The sequence below is a fragment of the Equus przewalskii genome, chromosome 22 (assembly GCF_037783145.1).
Source record: "Equus przewalskii isolate Varuska chromosome 22, EquPr2, whole genome shotgun sequence".
NCBI classification, from domain to species: domain Eukaryota; kingdom Metazoa; phylum Chordata; class Mammalia; order Perissodactyla; family Equidae; genus Equus; species Equus przewalskii.
In genome coordinates, this window is record NC_091852.1 from 37525665 (window position 1) to 37542997 (window position 17333).

Sequence of the window (17333 nt, forward strand, 5' to 3'; positions counted from 1 at the left end):
TAGCCCTACCAATTGAGGAAGCTATTTTTCTAGATACATATATATGTTCAGTGTATATGTATATATACAGAATACTAATAAAATAAAACCATATGTATATATCCTTATGCATGAAATCATTCTGTTTTACTGAATAAGACTCTTGGTCAGAGAAAAACAAATTGAGTTATCTAGAATTATGAAACAAGCAAGTCAGTGGAGGCCTGAGGGGATCAAAATCCAGGTCTCCACGATTCTTGTTTGAAGTTCTACCCACGGTACCACAACATAATCAGTATTTGCTTCTTAGAAAACACATTATGAGCACAGTATTAGAATTCAGATTTATATGCTATTGTTGTCAATAATTTCCAGCAGGAGACTATAATACAAGTCCTCACAAATGCTGGCGTTTTCCCTTCACACCCCGAGGGAAGCATTAATCTTCCGACGTTATCAATTAAGCACTAATACTGTGTTCTTATTGCCGTGTGGGTGTTTAAGAAATTGACACGGCCTCATTGCTCAACGCACACCTACTATTTATAGGGTTCATGTCCTTGCCATTTAATCATGGAGTCAATTTATTATTCATTTCATTTAGGACAATTAACGGTTTTGTTGGCAATCATTTTCCAGCTACAATTTGGCAGTCCTGATTAAATCATGCCCAGTGGTCTCAGGAAAATAATCAAAGAAAGAGAGCAAGAAAGAGAAAGAGAAGGATGAAAACCTGTATCTTTATTTTGTAGTCCCTTCACTCAGAGCTTTTTCTGGTAGAAGCCATAGGTCAATACAGATCAAGTTTTTATGCAATGCATTGACTCTCTAGTCCCAGTATGGATCTAGTAGGATTAGAATTTTCTCTGATATTCCATATTGCTAATAATTCTTGTGTCTTTCTCTTATTTGCCTTCTCCTGGAAATCAGAATTTCTGTTGCAATGGACAAAACTCAGGACAGAAGCTGGGGGCTGTGGCTGCTAGCTCCAACTCTGCCCCTGACTAGTTATGTGATGTTGGCAAGTAACTCTGGGCCTTGGTTTCACATCTAAGAAATAACAGAAGATTTGTAGGCTCCATCCAGCTCTAAAATTCTATGATTCTCTGTTAACTAAATCCGAGTGAAATTCAGAATCTTTTTTATGAACATTATTTTGTGTCACTACTTTGGTAATAACTACTTTCATTGCTTTTTAGTAGCTTGGAAACGCATATTAATGATAACAGCAAAGTAGAAATGAAATTGGGAGCAGAAATAATGGTAAAACTGCCATCGAATGAGCAGTCAGTGTGTGCCTGGCGCCATGCTAAGTGCTTTACATATTTTATTTAATCCTCAGGACAATGCTCTGATGGGATGAGTACCTCCATTTTACAGACGAGGAACTGGAGGCTTCGCATGGTTAGGTGACCTCCTCAAGGTCACATTGTTAAGCAAGTCAGCAGCAGAGCTCAAATGTGAACCTACACCACCGGATTCGAAAGACTGTGCTTTCAAGCATTAGGCTCTCCCATCACCACCTGCCCCCTCACTTGTGTGATGGCCAATCAAACCCAATGTCATCAGACTGTGGGGTTACCCAAAGATGCGATGTGCACTGCAGTTCATGCTCTCACGCCCACACCCTCTTTGGAGCACATGGGGAAAGATTCAATGGCTTTGAAATCGAAAGGTGCAGGCTCACACCTTTCTGCTTTCAAATATTCCACTTCTCAGGGTCTCTGAGTCCCTTGTCAGCATTTCCCATGGCTTTAAGAATCAGGGGAGTTCAAAGGTAGATCTTTGTCTGGAATACCACTTGCACTACTGCATTTCAAACTATTCCCCTCTACTAGTATGAAATTTCTGGTGGAACTTGACCTATATTTTTTCCCATTTTTAAAGAAATTATTATAAAATTAATACATGATACAAAATTTAAGGCTGATCAAAAGGGTAAAGCAAAAGTTAGAGTGTTCTAGCATTTAACAGTTGGGTGAGCGTTAGAAACCATTTTTATTTCCTAAATGATAAAAAAGAGAGTGAGTGAGTTTGCGCGTCACTCAGCTACTCAGTGTGGTAGGAATAGGATTGACACCTAGTTTCTTGACTCTCCTAATTTGGTGCCTTTTCTACTATTGTGATTAAAGAAAGAACTGAAAGCACACGAAGGGAGAATGCCATGCAACAATGAAGGCAGAGATCGAAGGAGGCAGACGTTGCAGCTGCAAGACAAGGAATGCCAAAGGGTGCCCTAAACCAGCAGAAGCTCGGGAGATGCAAGGAAGGGCTCTCCCCTACAAGGTTCAAAGGGGGCACTCGGAAATCAAAACCTTGATCTTGGACTTCCAGCCTCCAGAACTGTGAGAAAATAAGTTTCTGTTGTTTTAAGCCTCCCAATTTGGGGTTCTTTGTTATGTTAGCCGCAGATGGATTGAATTGTAGCTTTTTTCCCTCGGTCCTGACATGTACTATTAGGTTAATCCCAGCCATCCCTCATCACCTTTTAGGAGATTCTCACCGTGACCTGAAAACTATTTTGACTTCCCAAATCCTGGTCTGATGACTTGAGTGAATTTCACGCTGCTCCATTAATCTTATGCCAGGTAAATTCGACTACAGCGCACTGTCCCTTAGGTCTCTGTTTCAGTTGACTCAGATTGTATTTGGTGATTGTTTGACATTGATTGACAACATTCCAGGAATTAAGGATACAAACTTGATACCCTCAACCAGAGTGCCTGCCAGAGCAGGCTGCTATATATATTAGGGTAACTCGCCTCTTATTAGCTCCAGCTTGGTATTTGTGCACGTTGCATTCTCAGTGGCCTGGCAGACCCAGGTCCTGAAACCTTTTTTGGTTAATTCTTCTTTTCCAGGAAAGTCATATGGAAAGTGTATGTTGAAGGGACCCCCAGGGCCTCCTTCTTACTCCCGTTTCTCCACTGTGTGTTTGCAGAGCTCTCTGACTGACACCCAAAGCAGCAGATCCACCATTCGCGTGGCATTCTCGCCAGGAGCGCTGCAGCCTGTGATCCCAGCAGCTCCGGGCTCTGCCGTGGTTTTCTCTCTGCGTGGCTGCTCCAGGGCACCATTACCAGCTGGCTGCCTGTCAGCAGGGTGAGATGAAAATGTCCTTGTGCTTCCAGCCCTCCTTTACCATTTCTTGACATTTTGCTGTAATCTGGAAAACAAGATAGAAGATGCTCTGAATTCCCCACCTCTAGTCCCTGTGGTGGGGGCAGGGAGGGGGGGCTGCAGGCTGTCGCTTGGAGTAGCTTTTAAATTCTTTCTAAAAACAACTGAAGAATTTTATGTTATATATATTTTACCACAGTAAAAAGAAAAACGAAAAATAACAAGAGCAAAGACAAATTGAGAGCTGGGAACCTCCCATTATTTTCCTTCCCAAAAAGCCACCTAAATAGGGTATTTGATCCAAATGGTGTCTCTCCCCTCTGCATTATGATGTGTCTTAATAGAGAAACACTAGGGCAACCCTGCCTCTCCCTGGCATGACTTCCCTGATTTCCAGGGTGCTGCTTAGTGATGTCAGTGATGCACTACGATGCTGGGGACATTAAGTATCTCTCTCTGTAGGTCTCACTCAAGCAACACATGGTGAGATCGTGAATTCTGAGCTTCTGAAACTTCTCTTTTAAGGTTACAGTAGAGCCATGGATATTTTCACCTTCAGATTCCTTCTAACCTCACTTTCCACAATACTTCATATGATCAGAGGAGGACACAGACAGGTGGGAGACATAGAGAACCAAGTGCATCAGACTTTTCATTCTTTTAAGCTTCTCAGCCTAGCTACTTGCTCTCTGGGGCTTCAGGAAAGGCTGCTTTCGTCTCCGATTGATTTCCCCTTCCCAGTAGCTCTGTAGCGCCTCACAACTGACTAGACCCTCTAACTGGGAGGAAATGGCAGAAACCATCCTTTTTTATACTACAACCCAGGTCTGGGCAGGGACCTGAAAAAAGGTGCAAATAAGTGAGAAGTGAGGCAGAGTGCCAAAAACTGGATCGGGCTCAAAGATGGAAGCAAAAAGAATCATGGAGAAGGATTTGGGCCCCAGCGTGTGACCTGATGACTGCGGCTTCTCACATGCTGTATTAGAGATGCATTAGCAGTCGAATTGCCGTTCACTCGGGTCTGCTGGTGTCTGGAAATCATTTTAAATACCATTTAGTAGCATTTAGATTATTTTATGATAACACACTACCCTTGGAAAGGATTATTAAGCTCATATTTGAGTGGCCTGGGAAAAAAAATAATAAAACTTATCTCTTGGAAGGATGACTCCCACAATTGCCCCTTCAGCAACTCTTCATTTAGGAGCTTCCCTGCCTACATTAGAACCTGAGATAAATTGGCGTATGCTAATGAGGGGCTCTGCTGTGGGTTTCTCCTTTAGGAGTTCAGGCTCTCATTACCTATCAGTTGACGCACAGGATCTCAGAACCCATTTCCTTCAGTTTGGTGTGACTATTACATTGTTTGCTCTGAGCCAAAGTAAGTTCTTTCCCTTTCCATATACCTATTGCTCCTTTGATAATGGATTTCCAGAGCAAGATTGCAAATAATAAGCCAATGGTCAGCACTCACTTGCTTGCCTCCGAAAATAATACCTCATTAGGTAACAGATCTCGGCTTTTCACTGTGGAACAGGGAGATTTTATAAAAAGCGGCTCTCTTCATGGCTCACGGAAGCCCATAACTTACTCAAGGAAGGTAATGTTGCCAAGTTAAACCTGGTGAACTTCTCAGCAGGCACCTGAGAGTTGAAACAGGTTAGTGGTGTGCTGGAGTTGCCTTGGCTTGGCTTGGGAGAGCCAATGTTGTACATCTTTTCCCAACTCTAAGTTCAGTGACCTGATGTCAGGTTGGTATCCTGTAACTGGCCATGAAAATTGAGAAATGCTACAAATCAGAATTTCCTTCCTCCTTCCCTTCCTCACTTTCTCTTTTCTTTTTTTCCCAGAGCTGATTATTAAACATTTGCCACACCCCACCACCTCATTGGACTCTCCAGAGTGAAACTGTTCCCCAGACACAGCTGAGTAATAACCAAGACTCATTCATTGCTGGAAGCGGAACATGAAAGTGGGCTGGCCTGTTCCACAGGGAGCACCAACTCTGACACTAGGCTCATTATTTCTGTGCAATTCATTCAATCCATGTCCTACAACTTCAGCTTCTCTCATATCCCCCTGGATCACAACCAAGAAATTTCTGCAGTGAAAGTACCATGAGCCTGAGTATGCTTGGTTTTGAAAGGCAAAAAAATACTCTTTTCCAGAATTTAGTTACGAAAGATATTGAGACGTTGGGTGTAGAGTTTGGGATTTCAAGAGCTAGAGGAGAATGGGAAAGGGTCCCTTCTGTCATTACATCCATTGTTTTCCTCAAACACTGAAAGCAGGACAAGTCCCAAGGGCTGTTTCTAATTCCTTTAGCTGAAGGCCTCAATTATTATAGAATCAAAATTTCATTATTTAAACTCTTATCATTATACTCTAACGTAAAGGAGAAAGATTTTGATGGGGGATGAAAGATGCAGAGGAAAGAGGGTTCATGAGACTGGAGCTCCCAAATCAAAATTTTCTCACTTTATAATCATTTCTAGAAATTGCCTAGACTTTAATAGTATGGTTTAACTAATGTTTTAATTACACCAGCACATTGTTCATCAATACTTAAGTAGCATGAAGAGTACCAAATGAAAAGGTAAAGTTCCCTCCCGACCCGTGCAGCTCCCCTTCCCACTGTTCATAGTTAATTAGTGGCAACATTTTATTGTGTACCTTTCCAATTTAAAATAGCATATTTGAATGCTAAGTATACTCTTGCATTTGATTATTAAATATTCATTATAAGCCCACAATAGTTTCAAAAATTTTTTCCAAATATGCTTTTACTCAGACACACAGACATCAAACAGTACTCATTAATATTAAAAGACTGGCTTATTTGCTGCATTAATGACAAAAGCCTGTGGTTTTGTTGGTTTCCCTTTGGAAGTTTTTTTCAACTTAACGTGAATACAGTAGAGAAAATGCATGGGAAGTGAGAGTCCAGAGCTGACTTAGCTTCTACTGGCGGGATTTTCTGTCCTGAAAGGCACGTAATCCCAGAAGAGGGCACCCTGCCAGCCTCCCATGTCCTCCTACATCCAAGATCATGGACTCATAAAACCAAACACCCCCGCTGCGCCTCCCTTTCAGAGTGAGGGACCCTCGGGTAGAGTCAAATCCATCAAAACTCTCACAAAATGTTCATCATGGCAACCCTCTGATGTCTCCTTTCCAGCAGCATCAATGGCCCAGATTCCCTGGTTTGTGCCCTCAAGTACTCATTCCTTTGCCCCCCACCATTTCATTTATTGGACCACATGCCTCATATTGCCAGGGCATCTGCTTCAGGGCTTCACCTCTGTCTCCCAGGGCCCCGAAGCTTGACATTCGTCACACAGTTTACACAGAGCCCCCATCCTCCACTCCTGCCTGCTGCTTTGCATTTGCCTGTTTCTGATTTCTGACCGAGGAGGAGAGGGCGGAATCCTGATCTTGTTAAGGTGGGCTTTGCTGCTTTCACTTGCTTGGCTACAAGCCTCTGAGCAGTTTCCTAGTGAGGAGAAGTGGGTGTGCCCAAGTTCCTTGCTAAGGGCTCCTCTGTGGCTGGGGCACCTTCCCTCACAGATATTGTTTCCATTGTCTCCGTCTTGTCTCAACAGCAAGCATCTGTCTCTGGGTCTCTAACCTTTGCACCTCTATTGCCCCTTCCTTCATTGTGTACCTCTCAGCTTCCTGGTGCCATACAGTTCCCAAAGCCTGGACGGTCCAAACCTATTGAGAACAGTATTATGGTATTCTTTTCCCTCACGCCCGTGAGCACCTTATCCCAGAGCATCGTGGAGCAGCTGGGAAGATACTCACAGGGGTTGTGGTTATATGCACCAGCCTGGACTTGAACTGCACTTGCAGGAGGTCATTTGAGTACTTGACTTACAGGCCCCCCAACATACTCTCAGAATAGGATCTTCCTTAGAATGATGTTGTGCAGGAATGGCCACCTGCTTGAATAAAATACAGCTCAGATCCTCTAAAGGTGGCCGTGAAGACTAAATTTCCTACATGGGAAATGGTGGCTGGACCACATATGTCTGGCTCTTGCCTGGATTTTGTGCCAATTTTTACTGTCTCTCCCCCTCCTCACCATGCTAGTCTAAGGACTGGAAGTTAGAGAGAGACCCTGGTTCATTCTGCTCCCAAAAAGAGACATTCGCTCATTCAATAAATATTTATTGTGCACATACTATATTCCAGACATTGTTCTAAGTGCTAGGGTATCAAGGAAGATTCTTGATCCTCTCCAACTTCCCTATAGTACAAGTGAAACAAGAATGTAATGTTTGCATAAAAATAGATGTTAATAACAGGGACATAAATAGAGAGAATCCAAGAAATTGAAATACCTGGCTTACAAGATACACGTGATATCTGGGGCTCATGTATCAGGCCACATGTGAAATCTCAACCTCGATATTAGACTCACCACTCAGGAAACTATCTACATAAATCTACTGCCTTCAAAGCATAGACCCCACTGTTCAAGTCTCAAAGAGAGAGAATATTTCCTCTCCCTCCAGTTGAAAGCCTGTCTTGTTCCACAGGAGGCAACGTTGATATAAAATCAGCAGGTATTATTTGGATCCTCTGTAGCCTGCCTTTCTTTTTTCATGCTTCATCCAAGAAAGATTAAAAAAAGATGCGTTAATTTACCATTTCTAGTCTCTTCCTTTCAACTTCTACTTGTACTTGTACGCCTGTTTTTATTTGTTTAATATGTAATAGATTGGGTTCATAAAGGTTTAGGGAAGCAGTTCCTTCTTTGTAGAATGAAACCACGGCCAATGTCAATAACTGTGTCAGTTCTGTTTAATGATTCCTGATGTGAATTGTACTTTGATAATATTTTGATTCTTGTTTCCTTTATGTTTTCAGTTTTTAAATACATTTATTCATCCTTTTCTTTTTATCTTGAGTCACTTTGTTTTTGGTCTGTCTCTCTAATATAGGATATAAAGGAATTTCAGTTTTTGATCCCAGTGAAATATTCATCTTTTAACAGAGAGAGTAATATGTTTACCAAAAATATACAAAACACCTTGGATTCAAACTTTGTCTCTCAAAATGTCTATTGCTCCATTATATTCTCACATTTAGTATTACAGAGGCAACCTGATTTTTTCATTCCTTTTGTAGAAAACCTATTTTTGTCTGTCTGAATGCTGATGGAACAGTGGTTCTAAAAGTGTGGTCCATAGATCTCTGGGGGTCCCTGGGGCCTTCGGGGAGTCCATGAGGTCAAAACTATTTTCGTAATATTACTAAGATATTATTTTCTTTTTTAGTGTTGACATTTGCACTAACAGTGCAAAAGCAACGATGCCTCAGCAAGAATGAAGGCAGTGGCACCAAATTGCACTATTAGTCATTATATATTCTATTCAATAATAAGGCAAGGAACACACAAGGCTCTTTTCCAGCACACCTAAGTATGATGAGTGTCTTGACGAAAGTCGCTGCGGCAATTTTTTAAGTTGTAAACTGAACTAGTCACTTTTTCATAGAATACTACTTTTTACTTGAAAGAACAACTAACAGACAAACTATTGTAAATCAAACTCAGGTATTTATCAAACATTTTCTTAAAAATGAGCTGAGACTGCCATTTCAAGGAAAAGAACTGACAGTGTTTTTGTCAATGATAGCATTCCAGCTCCCAAGTGAAAATTAGAATTTTGCATAACTTTTAACCACCACTGTGAGCTTGTTAGCTTTCCAATACTTAGACTTCTCTGATGATATCAGTGGTGATATTAATGAATGTGATCTTTAAAAATTGTATAACGAAATGTAGCCACATTTGGAAGATCTGCATAACTCGGGGGAACAATGTATTTCCAAATTACCGATGTATGATATTATAATATACAGGTAAAAATCCATTTAAAGTGCAAGACCAAGGATTTTACTGTAATCAAATATAAAAAGTTATATAACGTGATTTCAGTTTCCACAGTACAATTAACCTTTAAAAATCACCACTTTTCAAGTTTTGGTGCAGTGTTTAAAACGTATCTACAATTGCCTGAAAAGGTTGTTAAAATACTCTCTTTTCCAGTTGTGTATCTGTGGAATCCTAGATATTTTTCATATGCTTCAACCAAAATAACATATCAAAATAAATTGAATGCAGAAGTAAATATGACTCCTTCTGTCTTCAACTAAGCCAGACATTGAAGAGATCTGTGAAAATGTAAATCAATGTCACTCTTCCTATAATTTTTTTTGTTTTGGAAAGTATAGGGGTTTTTTTCACAAAAATATGCTATTTATGTTAACATGTAATGGGCTTATTTTTTAAATGAATACATAAATGTTTTCTTTAAATTCTTCATTTTAATTTCTAATATGGTAGACATTGATGGATATAATCTATGTAAACAAAGTTCTTTGGGGTCTTTAGTAATTTGTAAGAGTGTAAAGGCATTGTGAGAACAAGAAGTTTGAAGACTTGTTATATACAAACTTAAATCAAAATTATTGTCAAGGTGTGACCCAAAGTGAGTCTTTTTATGGACTTTGCCTGGGTAAGCCACCTTAGTCTAGAAATCATCCTTTGTCTCAGGCGTGCCTTCTTATATGCATCGTTGATTATTGATTGTTACCTATTCGCTCTCCCTTGGGGACACTAGTTATCCATTGTTGACTCTCCATTCTCTGTCCTCCATGTTAGTGATCTTCTCTCTCATCAGTTTTGTTTTCTTTTCTTTTTACTTTATTCTGTGGATTTCAATTTTGTTACTGTAATCCTTCTGTATTTTATACACCTCTCATTGCAACTTGTTTTGTTGGCTTTTCATCGTCGTATTTTATCCCTACATGGCTTTCTATTTCTGTTTCATAGAGACAATGTATTCTTCTTCTCTATTGCTCATTCCAAATAGCTTCCTCTGGATTTTACAAGAGAACTTTATTTTGGAAATGTACCTGTCCTCTAAGTCTTTTGTTATTACGTAGTATTATTTCTTTGGCTTTAGCTGAATTCTCTTTCTTCTTCTTCTTTTTTAATGTTTCTCTCTGCTAATCCTTTAATTAGGAAATTCCTTTGTTTTGTTTTGTTTTCAGAAAACACAGTGTTTGGATGAGGTGACATTGGTCCTGCTCACTGCCTCTGGTGTGACAAATCTTCTTCTCAAATCTACATCTGGAAGGTAGAATGGCGTGCACTGAGTCCTAATCCAATTCCAACTTCATTAGGGCTTTCAGTTAGTTCAGGCCTGTTTTACCAAGATAATATCTTCTCATTTATCCACAATCTGATTCTTGGTCACTGTGAACCAATATGATACATGAGAAACTACGATTCTGGGCTTGCCAATATCCCCCACTTGCCTCTTGACCAGATCATTAGTGTTAACCTCCAGCTCTGATAGATACGGTCTGATGATTGGGAGCAAGGATGGTCACCAGAGTACTCAGATTGCCCCATGATTCATCATACCTTGAGGTGGATCCTGAGTAATTTGTTTTCAATACACTTTAACCTGCCTTATGTTTATAGTCAGCAAAGATTCGCCGCCAGATATTGGCAATGCGTCATCTAACAAAATTAGTTTTCAGTGTTGACATGAGGTTTCCTCTTTTTTCTGTACCTTTATAAATACTCTAGTTGGATGTTGGGAGACAATGTAATGGAGACTAATCGACAGATGCCACTTTGAGATCATTAGCAATATTAAACCAATCTCTGTTATTACAACTTTGTGAACCCTATGAAATAGCCCTACACATGATTTCTTCTACTGAGAGTACAGATCAAACTTCTTGCAGGACAGGCAGGGTATCTGATGCTCCCTTAAGGTGGCTGGGGCAGTCCCAATGTAGATGCCAACCAAGTAGACTAGTGTCAAGACTGGTCCCGAGTTTCAGGGTCTTGAACAGTCTAAAGCATATGGCACCAGGGTGTAAGTATAAAAGTTAGTGAAAAGACTCAAGGATCAAGGCAGAGAAGGCTACTTAGTCATGAGGTCCAAGAAATGAGCAAAGGCTAGATATGGCAAATAAAACTCAAGGTCGTTCATTCAACAATATTTATTCATTAATATTCACTGAGTGCAGATTATATTATTAGTGCTCAAGCCAAGGAAATGCAGAAATCAAGCAGGAAACAGGAATAAAGGGAATGGGGCAAGTCTAGAACTCTTATTGGAAATAAGGTTATGATGCCCAAAACCTTTTCTTCTCAGGTTCTGGGTTTCCTGATTTTAAAGAAAGAGGATCAAGATGGATACTGAGAGATATTTCCATGGCATTATACACACCCTATGTATCTCTCCATTTGATGTCCTATCAATGCCAAATGGGTTCAGAACAAACCTGGTTTATTCAAAGAAGAAACTGGCCTTATGTTCCAAACATAAGGAACTCAGCATTAGGTTCTACCAAAAGCCTCTGGTCAGCTTCCCAAAGATACTGAGTGGCCATTTTCTCTTTGTCCCTAAAGTGGGAAGAAACAGTCAGGCCCATTATATCCCTTGAATAAACATGCCAGGTGATAAGCCTGTCTGCAAGTGATTTCTGGAGAATCCAGATCCACTTGTGACCCTCTCTTAGTAAAAGGCAGGATGAAGGGGCAGATAAAGTTAAATCCAAGCCAAGCTCCCTTGGAAAATCTCTCATGATTTCTTCACTTACACAAGGAGTTGCTCTGGCGTGGTATTTTCAGAGGCGCTCCTAGCATATTCTCATAGCTCCTCTGCCACGGCTATTGGACACTGCTCTCCTCTTCAAACATTGATTTAGGATATGTACAACTTAGTGAAGAGAAAGCCAAAGAGGAATAAAAGCTTCGAAGCACATCATTATGCAGATGGTAATGCGCTCGCTGCTTCTGCTGCCAACAGAACAAAAAGATAAAGGTATATGCAACAGCAGGCAAATTTAAGGCAGACACCAGAGGAAAGGAGATGTTACCAATCAAAGGATGACAATAACATGGCATAGGTTTCCCAAAGGAGATGAGGTAGTTTCCTTTACAGGTTTTTGAAAGAAATGGTTGACAATGATGTTTCTTGAAATATATGAACAGAGTTCTATCTGGAGATAGGGGAAAGTACTCGATAATTGTCCCCTGCCTGTCCCTTTCCATCAATGATTATAAATCATATAACTGTAATAATTCATTCACCTGGAAAAGGACACTTGCCTTTATTTCCTTCTCCCTTAAGCAATGAAATCATTACCCTTTCTGAGTTGAAATCTGCTCACAGGTTGCTTTTTTGGACTGATTTTGCTGTTCATTTACCAGGCTGATGAAAGTGCGGATATCCCATAAGGACTTTTAATTGTAATGAAATCCCAGAACTCTCCCCTCAAACAAACAACAAAAATGAGCAAAAAAGTAGATTTCAGCAAGATAAAATGAAGGCAAACAGTTTTGTGCTTGTGTTAAAGGCCAGGCCCCAAAAGCTTTCCAGAGATCCTTTCTAGGCTCCTTCCAGGGACAGACCAAACAACAAACCTACATAAAACCAGCAGAGGTTGGAGCTATAGTTTTTTCTGCCTCCAAAGTAGACTGACAAAACTCAACTGTACTTTCTAGGTGCCTCAATTCTATGATTTGTTTGATTTTGTTTCATAGAAAATAGCAGTCATACATAAGGCCTTGATAATGGTGGAAAGGAAATAGGAATTTTTTCCTCCAATCCTCTCCTACCCAAATATGCCCCAATCCCACTTACCCTGACAACTTCGTAAGTCTCCTTTAATAACCACTCACCCCTGCGCATGTCATGAAGACTTTGTGTTGCGCTGACTAGTTGCATTATTATCTCTTGTCATGAAATTCATTTCCCTCTCTTCTTCTCCTACTCATCTTTCAGTTCTCAGCTTAAATGTCCCTTCCTCAGGCGACATTTCCCTGATGTTCCAGATTAGACTAAGTGCCCTTACTACACACTCCATGCTCAGCTGCATTCCCTTGCACGTCTTTCATCACGAGTGCAGATATTTGTACAAGGTCTGCTTCTCACTAAAATCAAAGTTCATGAACTGGGAACCTTGTCCAAGTTCACTACTCTATTTTCAACATCTTACACAGTGCCTGACAGTAAGTATTCAACAAATCTTTTAAGTTAAGTAATTCATTCATTAATAAAATTTGAGTATACCAATGTCACTATTAATACTCAAGAAGGTTAATAATACTTCTTTTTACTACTACATACTCAAGTTTTCAGTCTTAATATTCCATTACACAATTAGTATTTACTTAAACTTCCTTCCACTCTGATCATTTTTCCATTTTCAGGGGTGGTTTCTGTTTTTGTTTTTCTCTTTTTCATTCCCTCCCACCCCACTGCCCCATCTTCCTGGCCCTCTTAGTTTGGAAAGAAGTAAAATTCTTATAGATATGCTCTTCCTAGAGACGTTCTGGTCTCTCTAGAATCGAACTTACCCAACAGGGATTAAATCCATAGAGGTAATTCATTCAGGTAGGCAAGGCCAGGCTGCCTTGGAACCACAGTCTCATTTCTAGAATTTTGAGGAAATCCTGCTTGTACCCCACCTCTTTCAGATACTGATAAGTCCATTAGCGGTGGGATGTTGACTTTCATAATGAGAGATATGGGTTTGAATGTAAGTCCTTACAAGAGAAACTCTATTTTTATCCAAATTTCATTTGAGGTCTCAATGACTTCTCATCATCTCATCTGAGAATATGTTTGAAGGATGGTGGTGGCACCCTGGGACAGGTGGAGCCAAGGGGAGATGCTGGAGGAGAAGTGCTCTTGCACCACCACTTTACTGAAACCTGGCCTGACTACTCATCTGTGACCCTCACAGGCTCTGTTCAACTATTTTTGTAGTACAGTAACATAAGCTGCCCTGTAAACGGTACTGGTGCTTTTCATATAGCCTGTATTCATGGAGACTACTTGGAGCAGATCTCTGTTCTCAGACTTATGGGAACAGCCCCCTTAGTTAGGAAAATGGACAAGTAGATGATGTTCATTGTTCTTAAGAAATGGTGTGACAGCTGGTTTTTGCTTTCATAAGGGCTGTCTCACCCAATACCCCTTCGAGACTGAACCCAGAGGTCTACAAGATGTGCAAATTTATAAGCAGGCCAAGGAATCTTCTAGAAGGAAAGGAATGGAGACTTGACCTCTTCCCTTTTGAAGATTAATGATATGATAACATCTAATGACTTGAAATGGTACCAACTCAGTCTGCAAAAAAATCTTTTTTTTAAGAAAAAGAAAAAAGAAAGACACTAGGAACTGCCAAAAAGGAACTCACCATGAGGGAGGGGAGAGTATGACTATGGAGAGGAGACCACCGTGGAAACCATGGCCTTGCCGTTGAAAGCCTGCATAAAGGTCTGTGAGCCCCAGACCCTAGGCCTATGGTGACATGGGATAAATACATCTGAAATTGACACTAGGGAGAAAGACCTCCATTTTCCCCCTTGATTCCTCTATACTAGTGAATGGGGACAATATCATCCTGTGCCAGCTCTTGTGTTTTACATTACAACATCAGGTGGTGGCTGTGGAAGCTACAGGAACAAAATCTGTTCTCACCAGTGGACTAGATTCCCTAGTTCTTTCTTTCTCCCTAAGGAGTTTAAATTTAGCCTCTGCCTTCTGGAATGAGTAAGCCCATGGAGTACTTAGATAGCTAGGGCAAAAAAGTCCCCAAAAGAGATACTAGATTTCTGCTAATCTAAGCAGATATAGGATTAAAAAACTAATATGAATAAAAATAATTTAGGAAATATATATAACCTCAATATATAACCCCCAGACTGGTAAAGCAAGTTGAGTAGAAAAGAATTAACATAGCAGGCCTGAGACTGTTACCCTTGGAAAGGCCTGATTACAAGGTTGGCCCTGGCATCTGGTGACCAGGATTTCAGGAATGTTCCCATGACCCTAACTGATAAGAGTGGCTCCCTGTGCCTAAACTGTTTGTGCAAACAATATGGTTTATACTGAACATCTGCTTTCCTTCTGGGAGTCTCAAATTTTGATACATGCTAAGCAGAGGGTGCCTACATGACCAGTCCCAATAAAATCCTTGGGCACTGAATCTCCAAAGAGCTTCCCTGCCAGACATTTCACACGTGCTGTCACAGCTGGTTTCTGGAGGAATTAAGCGTATGAGTCCACTAGGAGAGGACTTTTGGAAGCTGGTGCCTGGTTTCCTCTAGACTTCACCCCTTGTCCTGTTCCCTTTGCTGGTTTTGCTTCGTATCCTTTGCTGTCATAAATCAGAGCCATGAGTAGGACTCTATGCTGAGTCCTCCTAGGGCATCACCAAACATAGGGGGCAGCCTTGGGGGCCCCAAATGCACAAGTAAAACACACAAGCAATATCAATTACATGAGATGCCACTTTTTCAATGTGATTTTCAAATTTAGCCAGTTATTTCCATTAACATTATATTTTTAATTTCCTTATGTTTATGTATTTATTATTGTACAAATTATCTTTGTACAAAATTTTGATTCATTTTTCCTACATATTAACAGAGTTATGTTAGGTGTTTTTTTGTAAAAAATAAATCTTTCTACTTCAAGGTCAAGCCATCTGAACTAGACTAGATTTTAGAAGAAATATAGACTTATCCACTCATTTCATGAAGGAACTCAAGCCAGAGCAGAAGAAATAAGGTAGGCTGCAACTCATCTTAGGAATGAGGGCTCAGGCTTTTGTAAACAACTTAAGCCCTATATACAAAGTCACCATATACAGTACTTAAAATTGTGACATTAAAGTAAGGAAAATAACTGACAGACAATGTATTCCACAGCAGGAATTTTCACTCTTCCTTTGAAATTGACCCAATTGTATTAGGAATTCAGGAGACTCTGTTGACATGTGGTACCATCATCTAAAGGAAATTACAGTCATGTGCCCCATAACGTTTCAGTCAATGATGGACCCCATATACAACAGTAGTCCCATAAGATTAGTACCATGCGGCCTAGGAGTGAAGTAGGCTATACCATCTAGGTTTGTGTAAGTGCACTCTGTGATGTTCACACAATGACGAAACTGCCTTAGAACAGATTTCTCAGAACATACTCCCCTTGATAAGCAAAGCACGACTATCCTTAAAAGCTACTATAAATAACTAATCAAGTCAACTCAAAAATAAAATCTCACCCAAAGTAGCCCAATTTCTGCCACTACACACATCTCTTTTTTCACTCGTGTTTACCTAAGTCATTGTAAGAATCAAAGACAAGACTGGCTTTGTGGTGGACAGCCTAGCGGCGTAGTGGTTAAGTTCACACGCTCCATTTTGGTGGCCCAGGGTTTGCAGGTTCAGATCCCAGGTGTGGACCTATACACTGTTCATCAAGCCATGCTGTGGCAGAGTCCCACATACAAAATAGAGGAAGATTGGCACAGATATTAGCTCAGGGACAATCTTCCTCAAGCAAAAAGAGGGAAGACTGGCAACAGATGTTAGCTCAGGGCCAATCTTCCTTACCAAAAAAAGAAAAAGGACTGGCTTTGTGTACTGCTATCAATCCTATCAGTCTTTTCTCTTCTTGGTCTCCAAACTACAAGAGAACAAGTCTTTCCCACAACCCAAAGAGGCAGTAATGTGTGGGTCTAAACAGTACTTATTATTATTACATTTTCCTTTTGGTGGATTGCCCTGACTCACTGATATATGAATTAAATTTTAAATTATTTTGAGAGAAGAGAGAAAATGTTGATTTTAGGAAAATTCACTTTGTATCCAATTGCTCGAATGCAGAGCTTCACACCGGTCTTTCTACCTCTGATTTGGATAGGATTTAAGAAAAACAATACTGCATTTCATCCTCTAAGATATGCATTTTTTCAAATTTTAATCTCTTGAATCAGGATCCATTTTACAATCAATGGCATATCAGAAGTTTAATTGGCAGCATTTTCTTTCCTTAGTGGTACATAAAAAAACTGTGTCCATATACCCAATAGTATTGATTATAAGATGAAATGGTGGGTGCGTTTAAAGTATCTATGAATTCAAGTAAAACTGGATATCTTCCTGCTGCCCTTCCAGTTCCACCTTCGCCTTCTCCACCTTGCTTGGGGCCCTGGGAAGCTGACGTGTGGATGGCATCGACCAGGCTCCCTTGCCCTACTGCTTTTGGCGGGATTTGGTTAATAGGAGGAGGCACCAGCAGTGAGCTGGAGGCCACGAGGAGGGTGAGCGGGGCTATTTATTCCCATTCTCTACCTGTTCCCCCTGCGAGGTCACTGCGGGTTGGCTGGGTCCCCCTATTGAAGGC